Consider the following 19,733-nt stretch of genomic DNA (forward strand, 5'->3'; position numbering starts at 1 on the left):
TATTCTGATTGGGTGGTTTTAGGAGAGTGAGGCAGACAAATAGTAAATAAGATGAGCTAAGAATAGGCAGGATAAGTAAGAAAAATACAAAGTATGTTTAAAGGTGACATATGCTATGGGGTAGAATAAAGGATGGATCGGGACTAGGCAATAAGGGAGAGTTGCAGCTTTAAATATATAGTCCATAGAAGTCCTTACTTCTGAGAAGATGACAGTTGAGTAAATACATGAAGTGAGGACAGGTGAGAGGCTGAACAATGAGTGTGGGTGTGGTTATATATGAGGAGCATTTGAAGCAGAGGGGATATAAGTACAAGGACTTAAGGGCAGGCAGCATCATTTCTGAAGGATAGCAATGGGCTGGAGTAGAGCACATTATGGGAAGAACAGTGGGTTGAAATCAGAAAGGGAGAGGGTGTGGTGATGTGGGATACATCAATTGATTGATTTGCTATTGTCAGTTGTTTGGCTTTTGCTTGAAATGAGATGTAAAACAATTGGAGGGTTTAGCAGGAAGATGGCAAGATCTTTAGCAAGATCCTCTGTGATCCTACTTCTGATTAAATAGGATCGCCCTACAGGCTACATTGAAAATAGAATTAACTAGGCATAAGAGCAGATGCACAGAGGCCAGTTTGTACAATAATTCTGTACAAATTTACTTTGTACAATAATCATGGTAGCATGAATCTTAGAAGTGAGACTGTTCTTTTCTATGGAAAGTTTATAAAGAGAAAAGAAAGCAATAAACAAAGTTATAGTGATATGGGTATGCAAGAGAAGATACACTTCAGACATAAATTTGTGTTGTATGAAAGATGATGGGAATGTAATTTTTTGTAAAATAGGTACTTTGCAATGAGAAAACTACATTGAAAAATTCAGGAATCAACAAAATTTAGTGTTTCTTTCTTTGTGTTTTAATAGTATATTATACAAATTACTATGTGAACATCTATCTCACTATCCTTTATTGTAATTATTTATTAATAAGCCCGGACATCCAAGACAAGGGTGTCTACTTTCGCCACTATTATTCAACATAGTTCTGGAAGTCCTAGCTACAGCAATCAGAGAAGAAAAAGAAAAGGAATCCAGATCAGAAAAGAAGTAAAGCTCTCACTGTTTGCAGATGACATGATACTGTACATTGAAAACCATAAAGATAGTATCAGAAAATTACTAGAGCTAATCAGTGAATTTAGCAAAGTTTCAGGATACAAAATCAATACACAGAAATCACTTGCATTTCTATATAATATCTGAAAAATCAGAAAGAGCAGTTAAGGAATCAATCCCATTCACCATTTCAACAAAAAGAATTAAATATCTAGGAATAAACTTACTCCAGTACTTTGGCCACCTCATGTGAAGAGTTGACTCATTGGAAAAGACTCTGATACTGGGAGGGATTGGGGATGGGAGGAGAAGGGGACGACAGAGGATGAGATGGCTGGATGACATCACTGACTTGATGGAGGTGCGTCTGAGTGAACTCCGGGAGTTGGTGATGGACAGAGAGGCCTGGCGTGCTGTGATTCATGGGGTTGCAAAGAGTCGGACATGACTGAGCAACTGAACTGAACTGAAGGAGACAAAAGAACTGTACACAGAAAATTATAAGACACTAATTAAAGAAATCAAAGATGACATAAGCAGATGGAGAGATATTCCATGTTCCTGGATAGGAAGAATCAATATTTTGAAAATGACTATACTACCAAATGCAATCTACAGATTTAATGCAATCCCTATCAAATTACCAATGGCATTTTTCACAGAACTAGAGCAAAAAAATTTCACAATTCATATGGAAACACAAAAGATTTTAAATAGCCAAAGCAGTCTTGAGAAAGAAGAATGGAGCTGGAGGAATCAAGCTTCCTGACTTCAGATTATACCGCAAAGCTACAGTCATCAAGACAGTATGTTACTGGCACAAAAACAGAAATATAGACCAATGAAACAAGATAGAAAGCCCAGAAATAAACCCATGCACCTATGTGTCCCTTATTTTTGACAAAAGAGGCAAGAATATACAATGGGGCAAAAACAGCCTCTTCAATAAATGGTGCTGGGAAAACTGGACAGCTACATGTAAAAGAATTAAATTAGACCACTTCCTAACACCATACGCAAAGATAAACTCAAAGTGGATTAAAGACCTAAATTTAAGACCAGAAACTATAAAACTCTTAGAGGAGAACATAGACAGAACACTCAATAACATAAACGAAAGCAAGATCCTCTCTGACCCACCTTCTAGAGTAATAGAAATAAAAACACAAGTAAGCAAGTGGGACCTGATTAAACTTAAAAGCTTTTGCACAGCAAAGAAAACTATAAGCAAGGTGAAAAGACAACCCTCAGAATGGGAGAAAATAGCAAATGAAATAACTGACAGAGGATTAATTTCCAAAATATACAAGCAGTTCATACAACTCAATACCAGAAAAACAAACCACCCAATCAAAAAGTGGGGAAGAGACCTAAACAGACATTTCTCCAAAGAAGACATACAGATGGCTAACAAACACGTGAAAAGATGCTCAGCATCCCTCATTGGTGGAGAAATGCAAATCAAAACTACAATGAGCTATCACCTCACACTGGTCAGAATGGTCTTCATCAAAAAGTCTACAAACAATAAATGCTGGAAAGTGTGTGGAGAAAAGGGAACATTTTTGCACTGTTGGTGGGAATGTAAATTGATACAGCCACTATGGAAAACAGTATGGAGATTCCTTAAAAAAAACTAGGAATAAAACCACCATATGACCCAGCAGCCCCACTCCTAGGCGTATACCCTGAGGAGACCAAAATTGAAAGAGACACATGTATTTCATTGTTCATTGCAGCACTATTTACAATAGGTAGAACATGGAAGCAACCTAGATGTCCATCAACAGATGAATAGATAAAGATGTTGTGGTATATATATACAATGGAATATTACTCAGCTATAAAAAGGAACACATTTGAGTCAGTTCTAATGAGGTGGATGAAACCAGAACCTATCATACAGAGTGAAGTGAGTCAGAAACAGAAAGTTAAATACTGTATTCTAACACATATATATGGAATCTAGAAAAATGGTACCAAAGAATTTATTTACAGGGCAATAATGGAGAAACAGACATAGAGAATAGACTTATGGACATGGGGAGAGGGGAGGAGAGGGTGAGCTGTATGGAGAGAGTAACATGGAAACTTACATTACCATATGTAAAATAGATAGCCAATGGGAATTTGCTGTATGTCTCAGGAAACTCAAACAGGGGCTCTGTATCAACCCAGAGGGGTGGGATGGGGAGAGAGGTGGGAGGGAGGTTCAAGAGGGAGGGGATATATGTATACCTATTGCTGATTCAGAGAAGGCAATGGCAACCCACTCCAGTACTTTAGCCTGGAGAATCCCATGGACGGAGGAGCCTGGTAGGCTATAGTCCATGAGGTTGCTAAGAGTTGGACACGACTGAGTGACTTCACTTTCACTTTTCACTTGCATGCATTGGAGAAGGCAATGGCAACCCGCTCCAGTGTTCTTGCCTGGAGAATCCCAGGGTTGGGGGAGCCTGGTGGGCTGCCGTCTATGGGGTTGCACAGAGTCGGACATGACTGACGCGACTTAGCAGCAGCATGGCTGATTCATGTTGAGGTTTGACAGAAAATAGCAAAGTTCTGTAAAGCAATTATCCTTCAATAAAATATAAATGCTAAAAAAAAAAAAAAAAGACATCATTTTTCTGACAAAGGTCCATATAGTCAGAGCTATGCTTTTTCCAGTAGTCATGTATGGATGTGAGAGTTGGACTATTAAGAAGGCTGAGTGCCAAAGAATTGATGCCTTCAAACTGTGGTGCTGGAGAAGACTCTTGAGAGTCCCTTGGACTGCAAGGAGATCCAACCAGTTAATCCTAAAGGCAATCAACCCTGAATATTCATTGGAAGGACTGATGCTGAAGCTCCAATACTTTGGCCATTGATGCAAAGAGCCAACTCACTAGAAAAGACCCTGATACTGGAAAAGATTGAGAGCAAGGATAGACTGGGGCAGCAGAGAATGAGATGGTTAGACAGCATCACTGACTCAATGGATATGAGTTTGAGCAAACTCCAGGAGACAGTGAAGGATAGGGAAGTCTGGCATGCTGCAGTTCGTAGTGTAGAAAGAGTCAAACATGACTTGGAGACTGAACAGCAAAAAATACGTCTATCTGCATAAAACTGTGGACTCTTTTGGGGAAGAACATGGGTGTTGTTAATCTGCTTGTCATTGTTGCTGAAATGGCTCTGGGCGTATGGTAGGCACTTAATAAATTCACATTGAATAAATTCAATGAGTTAAAAAATAAACAATGTAGTTTTCAGTAGTCTGAGTGAACTAGTTAATATCAGGCACTGTACTTTCTGTATCTTTTAATAGTCAGTGTTGGTAGCTTGTTGCTTTGGGCATGTAATTGCCTCCTGGCCTGGAACTGTGGTAATATGCTTAAATGCATTTGTATATTTGCTGTTACCACACAATATACCATCATACCCAGAAATTTTACACTATTGCTGACTTTTTTTAGTACCCTGAAGTACTATATGATATGTGGCTGAGAATAAACTGTGTATCTGGCCTAATCTGGGGAAGGGTTAGGACATTTTCTCCCGAGTAGAGGGAGAATTTGTTGATCAGCTTATATGAAAAAAACCTTCATTTCTCAAATGACCCCATCTACAAATGAAATCCATTATTGTTATTTATCATTTGTTGAGCACAAACTGTGTACTCAGTGCTATAAAAAAATTCCCAAACTACAAAAAAATGGAGGATGACATGTCCATGCCTCAGGGCTCAACAGTCTATACCAAGCATGGCATGCAATTCTCATATGATGATGGCAGTAAAAGTGACTGTATCTTGAAAGTGATAGGCTCTTGGAGATTTTATTATGTTTTATGATTAGAGAGGACTTACAAAGACATTTTGTCCAAAAAAACTTACCAAATGAAAAATTTTTAGGAATAACCCTTAGGAAAGTAGTCAAATGATACTCACATGAGTTAGATTGACCTTATCCTAGAGTGAACTCGAGTGCTTATCTATGTGAGGAGGTTACTGGTGAGTCAAGAAATGATTTGGGCAAATTAAAGTAAATAATATCCATGGACTCATATGCAGCTAGCATTTCATTGTTTTTCAATATCAATCTTCATCCTAATATGGAATCATTAATAAGTTCTAGTATTTATGGAGAGAATTGTGATAAAATAGTAAACCTATAGAAAATAATTTCCTTCCTAGCTTTCTCTGAGCTTTAATACACATTTAAATAACTCAAATACAATTATAGAATGTGTAAGAGATTCCAGACAAATAGCAAAGATTTGGATGAGATATACAAAAAGATAATGCTGTTTCTCTAAAACAGGGCATTGGAGAGTGTTTGTTAAAGTGTCATGCTTAGAAAAGTTTAGAGAGAGAAATATCCACCTGAAATTGTTTCTAAATCACATAGCTGAGAGAACAGACTTGGGGTTGAGTCAGGCATTTTCCTCATCAGCTTTTATGGGAAGCAGAGGCTACTGTCAGATTATCTAAAGTATTACTTTAAAATTGCAGTACATGTTCTTAGAACTGTTGTCTCAACTCAATTGCCTCAACACTGTCATCTTGACTTTATATACTCAGGTGCTCACCGTCACAGAATACCACCATACTGCCAAGCTTTGAGCTTGATGTTTATCTCTGTGATACTTTTACAGATTACTTTTCTCCCTCCTAATTTGTAATATTTAGGGAGTCTGTTGCTCACCCACAACAAAATAAACATACAAGTCGGAGCACATCTATCCAATGGGTCACTCCAGCTCAGTAAAATCCTCACCCGAAATGGTCACTATATCGCAGACAGATTCTTTACCGTCTGATCCCCCAGGAAGCCCATGATTTTCTCCTTTAATGATACTGCCTAAGATCACCCTAGGCTCCTAGACCCTTAGCTTCTGCTGAATCTTAGCTCGGAAGATACAAGAAGAGGCCTTAAGTAGGATGAATTCAGAAGAATCATCATCATCTAGATAATTTTTGCTAAACTTTAAAAGTATGTAAAAGTAGGGAGTCAAAAAACACCTGGAGAAACAGGCAAATTTGGCCTTGGAGTACAGAATGAAGCAGGGCAAAGGCTAATAGAGTTCTGCCAAGAGAATGCACTGGATATAGCAAATACCCTTTTCCAACAACACGAGGGAAGACTCTACACATGGACATAACCAGATGGTCAACAATGAAATCAGATTGATTATATTTGCAGCCAAAGATGGAGAAGCTCTATACAGTCAGCAAAAACAAGACCAGGAGCTGACTGCGCTCAGATCATGAACTCCTTATTGCCAAATTCAGACTTGAAGAAAGTAGGGAAAACCACTAGACCATTCAGGTATGACCAAAATCAAATCCCTAACGACTATACAGTGGAAGTGAGAAATAGATTTAAGGGACTAGATCTGATAGATAGAGTGCCTGATGAACTATGAATGTTCGTGACACTGTACAAAAGACAGGGCTCACGACCATCCTCAAGAAAAAGAAATGCAAAAAAAGCAAAGTGGCTTCCTGAGGAGGCCTTACAAATAGCTGTGAAAAGAAGAGAAGTGAAAAGCAAAGGAGAAAAGGAAAGATATACCCATTTGAATGCAGAGTTACAAAGAACAGCTAGGAGAGATAAGAAAGCCTTCCTCGGTGATCAGTGCAAAGAAATAGAGGAAAACAATAGAATGGGAAAGACTAGAGATCTCTTCAAGAAAATTAGAGATACCAAGGGAATATTTCATGCAAAGATAGGCTCAATAAAAGACAGAAATGGTATGGACCTAACTGAAGCCGAAGATATTAAGAAGAGGTAGAAAGAATACACAGAAGAACTATTCAAAAAAGATCTTCACGAACCAGATAATCATGATAGTGTAATCATTCACCTAGAGCCAGACATCCTGGAATGCGGAGTCAAGTGGGCCTTAGGAAGAATTACTACAAACAAAGCTAGTGGAGGTGATGGAATTTCAGTTGAGCTATTTCAAATCCAAAAGATGATGCTGTGAAAGTGCTGCATTCAATATGCCAGCAAATTTGGAAAACTCAGCAGTGGCCACAGGACTGGAAAAGGTCCGTTTTCATTCCAATCCCAAAGAAAAGCAATGCCAAAGAATCCTCAAACTACTGCACAATTGCACTCATCTCACACACTAGTGAAGTAATGCTCAAAATTCTCCAAGTCAGGCTTCAACAATATGTGAACTGTGAACTTCCAGATGTTCAAGCTGGTTTTAGAAAAGGCAGAGGAACCAGAGATCAAATTGCCAACATCTGTTGGATCATCGAAAAAACAAGAGTTCCAGAAAAACATCTACTTCTGCTTTATTGACTATGCCAAAGACTTTGACTGTGTGGATCACAATAAACTGTGGAAAGTTCTTTAAGAGATGGGAATAAAAGACCACCTGACCTGCCTCTTGAAAACTCTGTATTCAGATCAGGAAGCAACAGTTAGAACTGGACATGGAACAGACTGGTTCCAAATACGAAAAGGAGTATGTCAAGGTTGTATATTGTCATCCTGTGTATTTAACTTATATGCAGAATACATCATGAGAAACGCTGGGCTTGATTAAGCACAAGGTGGAATCAAGATTGCTGGAAGAAATATCAGTAACCTCAGATGTGCCAGATGACACCACCTTTATGGCAGAAAGTGAAGAAGAACTAAAGAGGTTCTTGGGGAAATTGAAAGATGAGAGTGAAAAAGTTGACTTAAGGCTTAACATTCAGAAAACTAAGATCAAGGCATCTAGTCTCATCACTTCATGGCAAATAGATGGGGAAATAGTGGAAACAGTGTCAGACTTTATTTTTCTGGGCTCCAAAAACACCACAGATGGTGACTGCAGCTGTGAAACAAAAGACACTTACTCTTTGGAGGAAAGTTATGATCAACCTAGACAGCATATTAAAAAGCAGAGACATTACTTTGCCAACAAATGTCCGTCTAGTCAAAGCTATGGTTTTTCCAGTAATCATGTATGGATATGAGAGTTGAACTGTAAAGAAAGCTGAGCGCCAAAGAATTGATGCTTTTGAACTGTGGTGTTGGAGAAGACTCTTGAGAGTCCCCTGGACTGCAAGGAGAGCCAACCAGTCTATCCTAAAGGAAATCAGTCCTGAGTATTTATTGGAAGGACTGATGTTGAAGCTGAAACTCCAATACTTTGGCCACCTGAGGAGAAGAGCCAACTCATTTGAAAAGACGCCAATGCTGGGAAAGATTGAAGGTGGAAGGAGCAGGGGATGACAGAGGATGAGATGGTTGGATGGCATCATTGTTCAATGGACATTAGTTTGAGTAAACTCTGGGAGTTGGTGATGGACAGGGAGGCCTGGTGTGCTGCGGTCCATGGGGTCACAAAGAGTTGGACATGACTGAGGGACTGAACGGAACTGAAAAGTATGTAATTATTTGCTACTTGTAGAATTTCACACCATTTTTCCTGAACCTTAACTACCATTAAGCTCCAGTTTATAACATTCTCTCTTTCCCTCTGCAGAAGAACTTATCTTTTTTCCCATCAGGTAAAATTCTCAAATCTGATATTGTCTCTGTGTTGACTTTTGTTTTCTTAAATAGCTCTTTTCCCTTCAGTTTAGAGAAAAAATTGTCTATGTCTCTAAATCTTACCACCTGTGTTCTAAAGATCATATCTCCACTCCAGGAGTTCTCCAATTTCATTATTATACCTCTTTCTGTGCTTCAAATATTTCTTTTCTCTCTGTATATATATATATGCTGCTGCTGCTAAGTCACTCCAGTCATGTCCAACTCTGTGCGACCCCATAGATGGCAGCCCACCAGACTCCCCCGTCCCTGGGATTCTCCAGGCAAGAACACTGGAGTGGGTTGCCATTTCCTTCTCTAATGCATGAAAGTGAAAAGTGAAAGTGAAGTCACTCAGTCATGTCCGACTCCTAGCGACCCCATGGACTGCAGCCCACCAGGCTCCTCCATCCATGGGATTTTTCAGGCAAGAATACTGGAGTGGGTTTCCATTTCTTTCTCCAGGAGGTCTTCCCAACCCAGGGGTTGAACTTGGGTCTCCCACATTGTAGGCAGAGGGTTTGCCCTCTGAGTCACCAGGGATGTCTGTTGGTTATTATATACATATATAAATGTTATGTATGCTAAGATACATATCATACATATATCATGACTAATTTGTGTATAGCTTATACACACAAACATATTCATATCAAAATAAGAAGGGAAAACCATATCTACTATAGTCCTCATTTCTGCAGCTACTTGTGTGGTCATCACTGGCATTTATTACTGCCTTATTACACTACTCATTCCATATTCCTTTGCTCTCAGCAAGCACCTGAGCTGGTTGTGATTGTTTGCATTGTACGGTTACCAAAATTTTCACTCCTGAGTCATATCGGCTACTGACAACCCTGGCTAAACTGGGTGTTTGTAGTTCTCTGTTGACTTTGACAATAGGACATGGTAGTGCTAGAGGCGTCCTTGATGATCTACTGAATTTTGGAAATATTCCTCCTTACCCTCATTGTCATTTGCACATTTACTTTGATAATCAGGATCAGTCACCCAGGTAGTAGAGCAACCCATTTCTTTGCTGGCTAGTTCAGTGACAGGAGGAGCCAGAGGCCAGGTGGTAGTCTCAACTTGTGGGTAGTGGCACCTGCTGGCCTGGGAACTCTCTATTCTCTTTGTATTTAGAAATCTCAGTTTGATGATAGTGGTTTCCAGTGTAATCTCTAGCCTACATAGAAGAGCTATTACAAGGCTCTTTAAGGATGCTAGTGCTCACTTACTCCTCACAGCTATGGCACAGGGCATGTTATCCGGACCTGCAACAGGTAGGTGAATGTTTCCTTCATGATAAATCCATTCTAATATCCCAATATCCCTAAGCAGTTGGCTATCTTCCTCTATAGCAGGTTTCAGAAAACTATAGCCCATGGGTCAAATACACCCTACTGTCTGTTTCGTAAATGGTTTTATTAGAACACAGTGTTTTCCATATATTTACATATTTTCTATAACTACTTTCATGCCACAATGGCAGAGTTGAATAGTTGTGACAGAGAATATGGCCTACAAAGTAAAAAAAAAAAAAATCTGGCTTTTTAGGAAAAGGTTTGCTGGCATATAAAGGAAGTTTTGGCATTTCGGCTTCATTTAATGTAGAACACCTTTGGGTTTATACTTCAGTCAATCAACTGAGCAAATTTCAGAGACATTCCTGGCCCTTTTCAAGCTAAGACATCAAATCTGGGATTTCTACTTAACGGGCCCATATCAATAACTTCATCTCACCTCCTTAATTTTATATCTTTAAGGTCAATTCCCACACATTTTTACCTGGATTTCTATTGGTCTAAATTGAAAAGTTCATGCAATTCTTTTGGGGTGTATTTCAGCTCCATGGGTGGCAACATTTTGTAAATCACACTTATGGTCTTGCTGGGACTTGACTCTGGTTATAGGTCTAGAAATTACCCTATAATTTTGTTTCTATTATTCTTTCATATTTGACATTGTTGATTAAACTTTTACTTCCATTGATTTCCTTAATTGAGTCTCTTTATGGTTTTCTTAAATATCTGGTCACACTATTTCCTTGTCATGCTCACAATTATTTATAGGTATACTGATTTATGCATTAATGACAAATAAGCAGCAATATGACTGCTTTATGGTAGCCTAATGAACTGGATACAATAGTTTCAGGTTATGTAGGTCCAACTCTTTTGAGCCCGTGGACAGTAGCCTGCCAGGCTCCTCTGTCCATGGAATTCTCCTGGGAATGGGTTGCCATTCCCTTCTCCAGGGGATCTTCTGACCCAGGGATCAAGCCCATATTTCCTACATTGACAGGCAGATTTTTTTTTTTTTTAATAACTGAGCCACATAGGAATCCCCAAATATTAGCTTAGAGATTATTTTTTTAACTGCTAAATGATGCACAAATATATTCTCTACTTGACATACATAATGAATAAGATACTTATCTTTTATTATAAAAATAATGAGCATTTGTTTAGAAAACAGAAATGAAGATTAGCAAGGTACTTTCCTGGTGATCCTTCCCTGATGGCTCAGATGGTAAAGAATCTGCCTGCAGTGCAGGAGACCTGGGTTCGATCCCCTGGGTCTGGAAGATCCCCTGGAGAAGGGAATGGCAACCCACTCCAGTATTCTTGCCTGGAGAATTCCATGGATAGAGGAGCCTGGCAGGCTACAGTCCATGGGCTCCCAAGAGTTGGATCTACACCACCTGAAGCTATTGTATCCAGCTCATTAGGCTACCATAAAGCAGTTATATTGCTGTTTATTTGTTACTGATGCATGAACCTGTATACCTATAAATAACTGTGATCATGACAAGGAAATAGTGTGACCAGAGATCTAAGAAAATCACAGAGTCACTTAAGGAAATCAATGGAAGTAAAAGTTTAATCAACACTGTCAATATTTATGATGAATAGCTTCAGGCTAGCCTAGCCTATATGCTAATGAATAAATTGTGATAAAGCTTTTATGTCACACAGTATTGTAGTCATATTCATTATTGGAGCCATTCTTTAAATTATTTACTTAATTTATGTATTTGACCGCATTGGGTCTTAGTTGTGGCACGTCAGATCTTCATTGTGTCGCGAGGGATCTTTTGTTGAGCACATGCACTCTCCAATTGAGGCACCCAGACTCAGTAGTTGTGGCACTCAGGCTTAGTTGCCCTGTGGTATGTGGGATCTTCCTGGACTAGGGACTATGTTCCCTGGACTGGAAGGCAGATTCTCAACTGCTAGATCACCAGGAAAGTTCCAGGAAACTTTATTATATTTTAAAAATTTACCTGTGAAGAGAGGCTGAGAGAGAGGCATAATGGACAACAACGTAATTCTTTGAAAGGAAAGTTATGAAACAGTAATGGAACCAACTCATTATTATTAATTTTATATTAAATATCACTTACCTATGTGTACATAAGGCATGGACTATTTAACATGAGTCTTACACACAGTGTTCTTACCATGAATACTTAGCGTTAATGATGAAGATGATGATATCAAAGTGTCTCATACAGTTCTTGCCCTACTGTTACATTTCACATGGCAACACTCACATACATACACAACAGATAGGTTTATATGCCATGATGATTATTTACTTTTCACTGGGTGGAAGTGGATCATCATAAGATGAGGTCTTTATCATGAGATGAGGTCTTTGTCCTCATCTTCAAGTTGAGTAAGTCTGTTAGGACAAAGAAGAGAAGAGGTTGGTTTTGCTATCTTGGGGTGGAGGAGGTGGAAGTCGAGATAGGAAAGGCAGGCACATTTTGTGTAACATTACGGATATACATAGTAATTTCTGCCTGACTTTTTGGTTTTTCATTTCTCTAAAAATATTTCTATGTGATCTCAGTCCTTCCACCATTTGCTTTAGTTTCAGTGCCTGTATTATAGAAGGGTTCCTATTGTCAGTTCAGTTGCTCAATTGTGTCTGACACTTTGTGACCCCGTGGAATGCAGCACGCCAGGCTTCCCTGTCCATCACCAACTCCCAGAGCTTGCTCAAACTCATGTCCATTGAGTTGGTGATGCCATCCAACCATCTCATCCTCTGTCATTCTATTCTCCTGCTTTCAATCTTCCCAACATCAGGGTCTTTTCTAATGAGGCAGTTCTTCACATCAGGTGGCCAAAGTCTTAGAGCTTCAGCTTCAATATCAGTCCTTCCAATGAATACTCAGGACTGACTTCCTTTAGGTTTGACTGATTTGATCTCCTTGTAGTCAAGGGACTCTCAAGAGTCTTCAACACCACAGTTCAAAAACATCAATTCTTCAATGCTTAGGTTTCCTTATGGTCCAACTCTCACATCTATGTATGACTACTGCAAAAATCATAGCTTTGACTAGATGGATCTTTGTCAGCAAAGTAATGTCTCTGCTTTTTAATATGCCGTCTATTTTTTTTTAGTTTAAATTTATTTATTTTAATTGGAGGCTAATTACTTTACAATATTGTCTAGGCTGGTCATAGCTTTTTTTCCAAGGAGCAAGTGTCTTTTAACTTCATGGCTGCACTCACCAGCTGCAGTGAATTTGAAGTCTGTTCATATTCTGCCTAGTTGCTCAATAGAGTCCGACTCTTTGCGATCCCATGGACTGTAGCCTTCCAGGCTCCTCTCTCCATGGGATTCTCCAAGCAAGAAATACTGGAGTGGGTTGCCATTTCCTTTTCCATTTCATGTGTAAAAGAAATCAGAAGCAGTCTTGAATAATCGGAACCCTTCTGCCACCCTGTCTAATGTGAATTTGTTTTCTAGCACTGCTTTCTCATTATCTGGCACTGGTTTGGAAGCATGAATCATTTTTGGTCATCTTCTGTTAATTCCTTTGGTAGAGTCTATTAACTTTTGAATTTCTCTAAGATCTATGTCTGAAATCCTTCCCCTTACCTTTTTTTTGCCATATCCACAATCTTTCTTGATTTCCTTGATTGCCTCTGTTGTTAACTCTGTGAAGTCATGCACAACATCTGGCCTAAGTTTCCTCCCACAGAAACTTATTGTTTCAGATTTGATAGCTTTCACAAATTTTGCTAGAACAACAATGGCCTCTTAAATGGTGTAATACTTGCAGACTTTCGTGGTAATCTCTCTGGTGGAGTTCTCTTCCATAATATTGATAATCCTTTCCGTTGAGAAAGCCTTAAAGGTCTTTATGACTCCCTGATCTTGAACCTGAATTAGAGACAGTGTGCTTGGGGCTACTGCTTTGATGACTTTGACTAGCGGCATTGTCTAATAGAACTTTATTAGAACAAAAGAACTTTATAAGGCTGTTCCTCACTGGAAACGTACTTCGTGACTTCAGGGACAAAGTGTGGATGGAGCCAATCAATATAGCAAAGGGCTTTCCTTGTGGCTCAGCTGGTAAAGAATCTGCCTGAATGCAGGAGACCTGGGTTCGATCCCTGGGTTGGGAACATCCCCTGGAGAAGGGAAAGGCTGCCCACTCCAGTATTCTGGCCTGGAGAATTCCATGGATTATATAGTCCTTGGGGTCGCAAAGAGTTGGATATGACTGAGTGACTTTCACTTTCATAAATCAAAAGAGTTCTCATTGAGGTCTTCTTTTGTGGTACAATAAAGAGATGAGTAACTGATACTTATCTTTTCCCTTTGAGGTTCAAGGGTTAGCAGCTTTATAGGAAAGGAAAGTCCTGATCATAAAGCTGACTGCACTTACATCAAAGAATAAAGTTATCCTGTGCCTTCCTGCCTTAAATTCTGGTGCTCACTTCTCTTCCTTACTAATAAATGTCATTTGTGAAATTTCTTTCTTTCTTTTTTCTTTTTCTTTTTTTTTTTTACCACAACAGGACACTTGCGTCTGTATTGGTAAACTGTGCAAGTAGATGTCTTTCTCCACTGATTCCCTTAATGGCATTTGGGAGCTGGGTTGCTGTCTCTTGGGCACTAGAACTTGCTTCTCTTGTCTATCTTGATATTTTTAAAGCCAAACTTCCTAAAATTACCAAACCGTCCTTTGCTTACATTAAAGTCTCTAGCTTTAGATTCTTCTCCTTTTTAAGTTGTCATAAAATGACTTTGATTTTGTTTTTGAAGTCATTTTAGAATCTACATAAACATATCTTTATTATACCAATCCTGCACCCACATAAAAGCTATATTTTCAGTATGAGATAAAAAGCTATTTTGCAAAAAGTGCAAGGTTTCCTCACCTACTGGTATAATTGCAGTGACAGCTTGATGAATTTATTTTCCTCTTTTTTTTTTTTTTTTTACAGTGGTCCTTATCCTGGATTAATTTATCTCGATAGGATGTGTGGCCATAACTGCAGACCTTGATCTGTAGTGTATATCAAGCAATTTAACCTTTTCTTGCAATGTCATGACTTTCCTGTGCTTGTTGGGAGCACTTCCAGCATCACTAGTAGCACTTTGTATGGGTCTCATGGTGTTATTCAAGATATATATGGTATTATAGATGGTGACTGCAGCCATGAAATTAAAAGACGCTTACTCCTTGGAAGAAAAGTTATGATCAACCTAGATAGTATATTCAAAAGCAGAGACATTACTTTGCCAACTAAGATCCGTCTAGTCAAGGGTATGGTTTTTCCTGTGGTCATGTATGGATGTGAGAGTTGGACTGTGAAGAAGGCTAAGAGCCGAAGAATTGATGCTTTTGAACTGTGGTGTTGGAGAAGACTCTTGAGAGTCCCTTGGACTGCAAGGAGATCCAACCAGTCCATTCTAAAGGAGATCAGCCCTGGGATTTCTTTGGAAGGAATGACGCTAAAGCTGAAACTCCAGTACTTTGGCCACCTCATGCAAAGAGTTGACTCATTGGAATACTCTGATGCTGGGAGGGATTGGGGGCAGGAGGAGAAGGGGACAACCGAGGATGAGATGGCTGGATGGCATCACCGACTGGATGGACGTGAATCTGAGTGAACTCCGGGAGTTGGTGATGGACAGGGAGGCCTGGCGTGCTGTGATTCATGGGGTCGCAAAAAGTCGGACACGACTGAGCGACTGAACTGAACTGAACTGATGCTAAGCACAATGAAAAGTGTGCAAGAACCATAAGAGATCACTTCTAATTGAGATAGATTGTTTACTGGAGAGAGAAAGTGCTCATAAGGAGATGACTAGTGCCACACGGTATTTTCAGCTAATACAACAGGAGCTCCCCACAATAGCCAACAGGAGGTGGCTACAAAATTATTTCAGCGCTGCAGTATGTGTTATAGTTACTTTTATGCAGTTATGGTTTAGCACTGCTTCTTTACCTTTGTTTACATTTCTCTCAACTGCAAGTGGCACCATGTCTTGTCCGTTAGTGTCCGTGTTTATGTGTGTACTTTTTTGATAACTTTGTATAATAGATTTGTGTGTGTGTTATGGTGTGGATGATAAAATAGACGAGTATGTACATATATTTTATGCATTCATGACATAATCTTTTAATTTTTTTGATATTTCTAGGCTACATGGTTTGTCTTTTTTTCACACTGTTGCAACTCTTCAAAAATTTTTCCAATGTATCTATTGAAAAAGAATCTGTGTATAAGTGGACCCGTGCAGTTCAAACTGTTGTTCAATGGTCCGCTGTAGTAGCATTTTGTGGAAGGCATTATGAGATGGTACTTTAGATTACTGACTCTGCTTTGAGACTTCTTAGTTCAAAACTCATATCTGACATTTACTGGTTCATTGATCTCGGGCATATTTCTTAACTTTTTTGCACCCAGTTTTCTTGTCTGTGAAATGAAGGTGATAATAATAGTACCTACCTCACAAGTTTATTGTGAGGATTAAATAAATATATAGTTGTGAAGCAGTTAGAACAATGCAGACTGTCAAAATGTTTGTTACTATTTTGTAATTCTAGGAGACTGTATATCACAGAAATAAAGTATTGCTTTAAAGTACCTCATAGAAACATTGACTTTAGATCTCTTTTAAGTAAAGTCTTTCCACTGATTCTTCAAAAATTTTTGAATATTTATGTAAAATATAACATTTTTAATTCAGCATACTTTATTTTCTTTCTGAAGGGTTTCCTAGCTCAAAGATTTTATTTTATTTTTATTTATTTATTTATTTATTTAAAGGCTGCAATTGGTTTGTGACATCTTTATTTCTTTTCTTTTTATTTATTTATTTATTTTACTTTACAATTCTGTATTGGTTTTGCCATACATTGACATGAATCCACCACGGGTGTACATGCGTTCCCAAACATGAACCCCCCTCCCATTCCCCTCCCCACAACATCTCTCTGGAATTATTCATTAAAACTAGCTTCCCATTCTTTAAACAATCCTTTCACGCAGGAATGTTTATATATGTGTATATATGCATATATTTGCATATGTATGTATGTATTGATGTATATGTATGTGTGTGTATAAGAGAAAGTTTACTATTTATGATTTTCATTCAGACCTTGACTCTGAACGTAGATGTAAAATGAAGTTCTGTAGTTTGGCCTATTTCATCATTTACTACCAGCTTAAGTGGAATCATGTATATGGATAAAAGTTTCTTATTTTAAATCTTTGCCGATCTAAGTACATATTAAGAGATTGTTCATTAGCTTTAAAGAGGGGAAGAAAAACCTGGTCATTTTGTAACTTTTATATTGTTCTACCACAGAAATAACATGTTTAGGGACTATATTGTATTTGAATTTTGTGTCTCAAAGTATCAAATAAATGAAAATCAGAGTTTGGATACGCAAGGGAATACAAATCATTTTTGAAGGTATTCAGTGTGGTTCAAGGATTTTATGACACGGGTCAACATGTTTCCCATTTAACAGCAGTTTATGATATTTATGCCATTGTTATATGAATTGTGTGGTTGTACTAAGATGCTCGATACATTTCATTCTTCCTGATTGGTGGCCAGTGAGGTCAGAACTGTTCCATTAATCCAACTGAGCACTCATATGTGAACTTTTGCCTTGATTCTTTTTTTTAACTTTTGAAACCACAAAATGTATAATAGTAATTAGTTATTCCAGGATGTTCATTTCAAGATTACTGCCTGGGGTGGTGGAAGCCCTATGCTATTTGGCCACAGACCAATTGTGTAATCCCTCAGAAATGTTCTACATCTTGCATTGGAGTATGTTGGAAAGCAGTTGATGCACCTTGAAATGTACATTTGCTTCAAACTTCAATTCTGATAAACTATGAAAAACATTAGCGGTGGGCCAACTGCATTTTGGTGCTGTTCTGTGTTTTCAGACATCTTGTGAATGAGCAGTGTTCTGGTGAGAAAGTTTCTCTGACATATAATATGTTTGACAGATATTTGAATGTGAAACCATTGCTTTTATACCACTCCTTAAATGGTTTCACTTATTTTTATATCTTATGTCTTTTCATTAATAAGGAAAATATATTCAACAGAATGCACAACTGAAACACTGTGCATTCCTCTATAGATGGTAACTTTCTTGCTGTGACTGTACTTTTTATGAGTTGGTATTTTCATTAAATATTACAGCATAGTGTCCAGTAAAACCATATGTTTCTGTTCTACACTCTTCATATTTGATTCTGTTCCCCAAGACTCAACTCTTCGTCTTTTTCCTTCGCTCTCTCCCAGCCCAAATAGTTCTTAATTGTATTCTGTCCAGTTAATCTTACCTGAGTTAGGATTTTTATTTTCTCATTTTCTTCCACAATAAAAATAATATAGTAATAATAATGATAATATCAATTTCAGCAAGTACATTTAAGTTTAATTCCATAGATTTCAGTGATTTTTTTTTTCTGTGTTTCTTAATCTTGAAGCCTCTGTTGTCCTTCGATCACATTACCTTTCCCTTCATTTCCATTTTTCTTCCTTTTCCTTCACAGCTTTATTTTCTACTAGAAGTCCTTCTGTGATTTATCTGTAGTGGGTATATGATAAACATTGACTAACTTTATGATCATTACCTTCCATTTGCTTTCCTTCCATATTTGTTTCAATAAATCAGTATTGAATAGATCAGGAAATGAAATGCATTATTATTTTCTCAGTACACATGCTCTGTCTAAAAGTGGGAAGAAAATCTGTATCTATGCACCTGGTTGGATCATTGTTAAGCTAAAAAGTTTCTTGAAAGAAAATTACTTTGGTGATCTGTACATCTAGGTGATAGAACTTCCATCTTCCACCAAAGAGAGATGGTGAGCTACTAGTGGACAATGACCAAGTTTTATTTATCCTTGTATTTCCCTCGAGTACCTAATGCAGAGCCTCACACAGTGTAGTTAACTTAGAAACTGGCTAACTAAGTTAGTTAATTTATTCTAGTCTGGGGCATTATGATGATCTGCCAAACTGTCTCTGCTATATAAATAATAAACTAGCAAGACTTTACTATACTTCTTTGGACCAGATGAGCTGCATACCCTCAACATAGCATATGTTACACTCAAGACAGAATTTCTGAAAATTTCACATGGTTCATATAGTACTCTGGAGTGAAGTAAAACTGTCATTTACTTAGAGTTGATATCCTAGATGCCAGACTAGGAAAATGGAGTAGTTGTTCTATAAACCAGAAAACTAGATTTGTCTTTAGCAATCTAAACATTAAAATGGAAAGGTATTGACCAACACCTAAAGGATGAGAGTTGGAATGAACTTCCTAGTGTGGATGTGATTTCTCTTGAAGTGATTACTAATTTTAAGTAATGAAGACCCTAGGACAGCTAGGAGTAAGTTTGAATTTCATTTAAAACCAGCACATGATGGATTGTACTGCCAGCTATTGCAATGGAAATTTATTTAATTTTTTTCTCCAGAAAGCTTTTTATTTATATAGGACATCTTCCAATCATAGGAGATTATTTAGACAGGTTCTGTAGGAATATACATAGCTATTGTTCAATCAGTGGAGTTCCTGGTTTTATTTTTCTTAAGAACTGTTGATGACAGCATCCAGAAATGTTAGTGTTAGGTTTCTACTATTCTGAAATTGCCCAGAATATAAACTTCTCTAATTTAGTGAATTGAAGGAAGAAAATGCATGTTTTCAGCCCCAGTGGATTTTGATGTGAATCCTAAACCAGGCTCAGTTTGGATTTCTTACATGTTTTTTTGTAGACCACATATTAGCTTTAA

The sequence above is a fragment of the Oryx dammah genome, unplaced genomic scaffold (genome assembly GCF_014754425.2).
Source record: "Oryx dammah isolate SB20612 unplaced genomic scaffold, SCBI_Odam_1.1 HiC_scaffold_3, whole genome shotgun sequence".
Classification (NCBI taxonomy): domain Eukaryota; kingdom Metazoa; phylum Chordata; class Mammalia; order Artiodactyla; family Bovidae; genus Oryx; species Oryx dammah.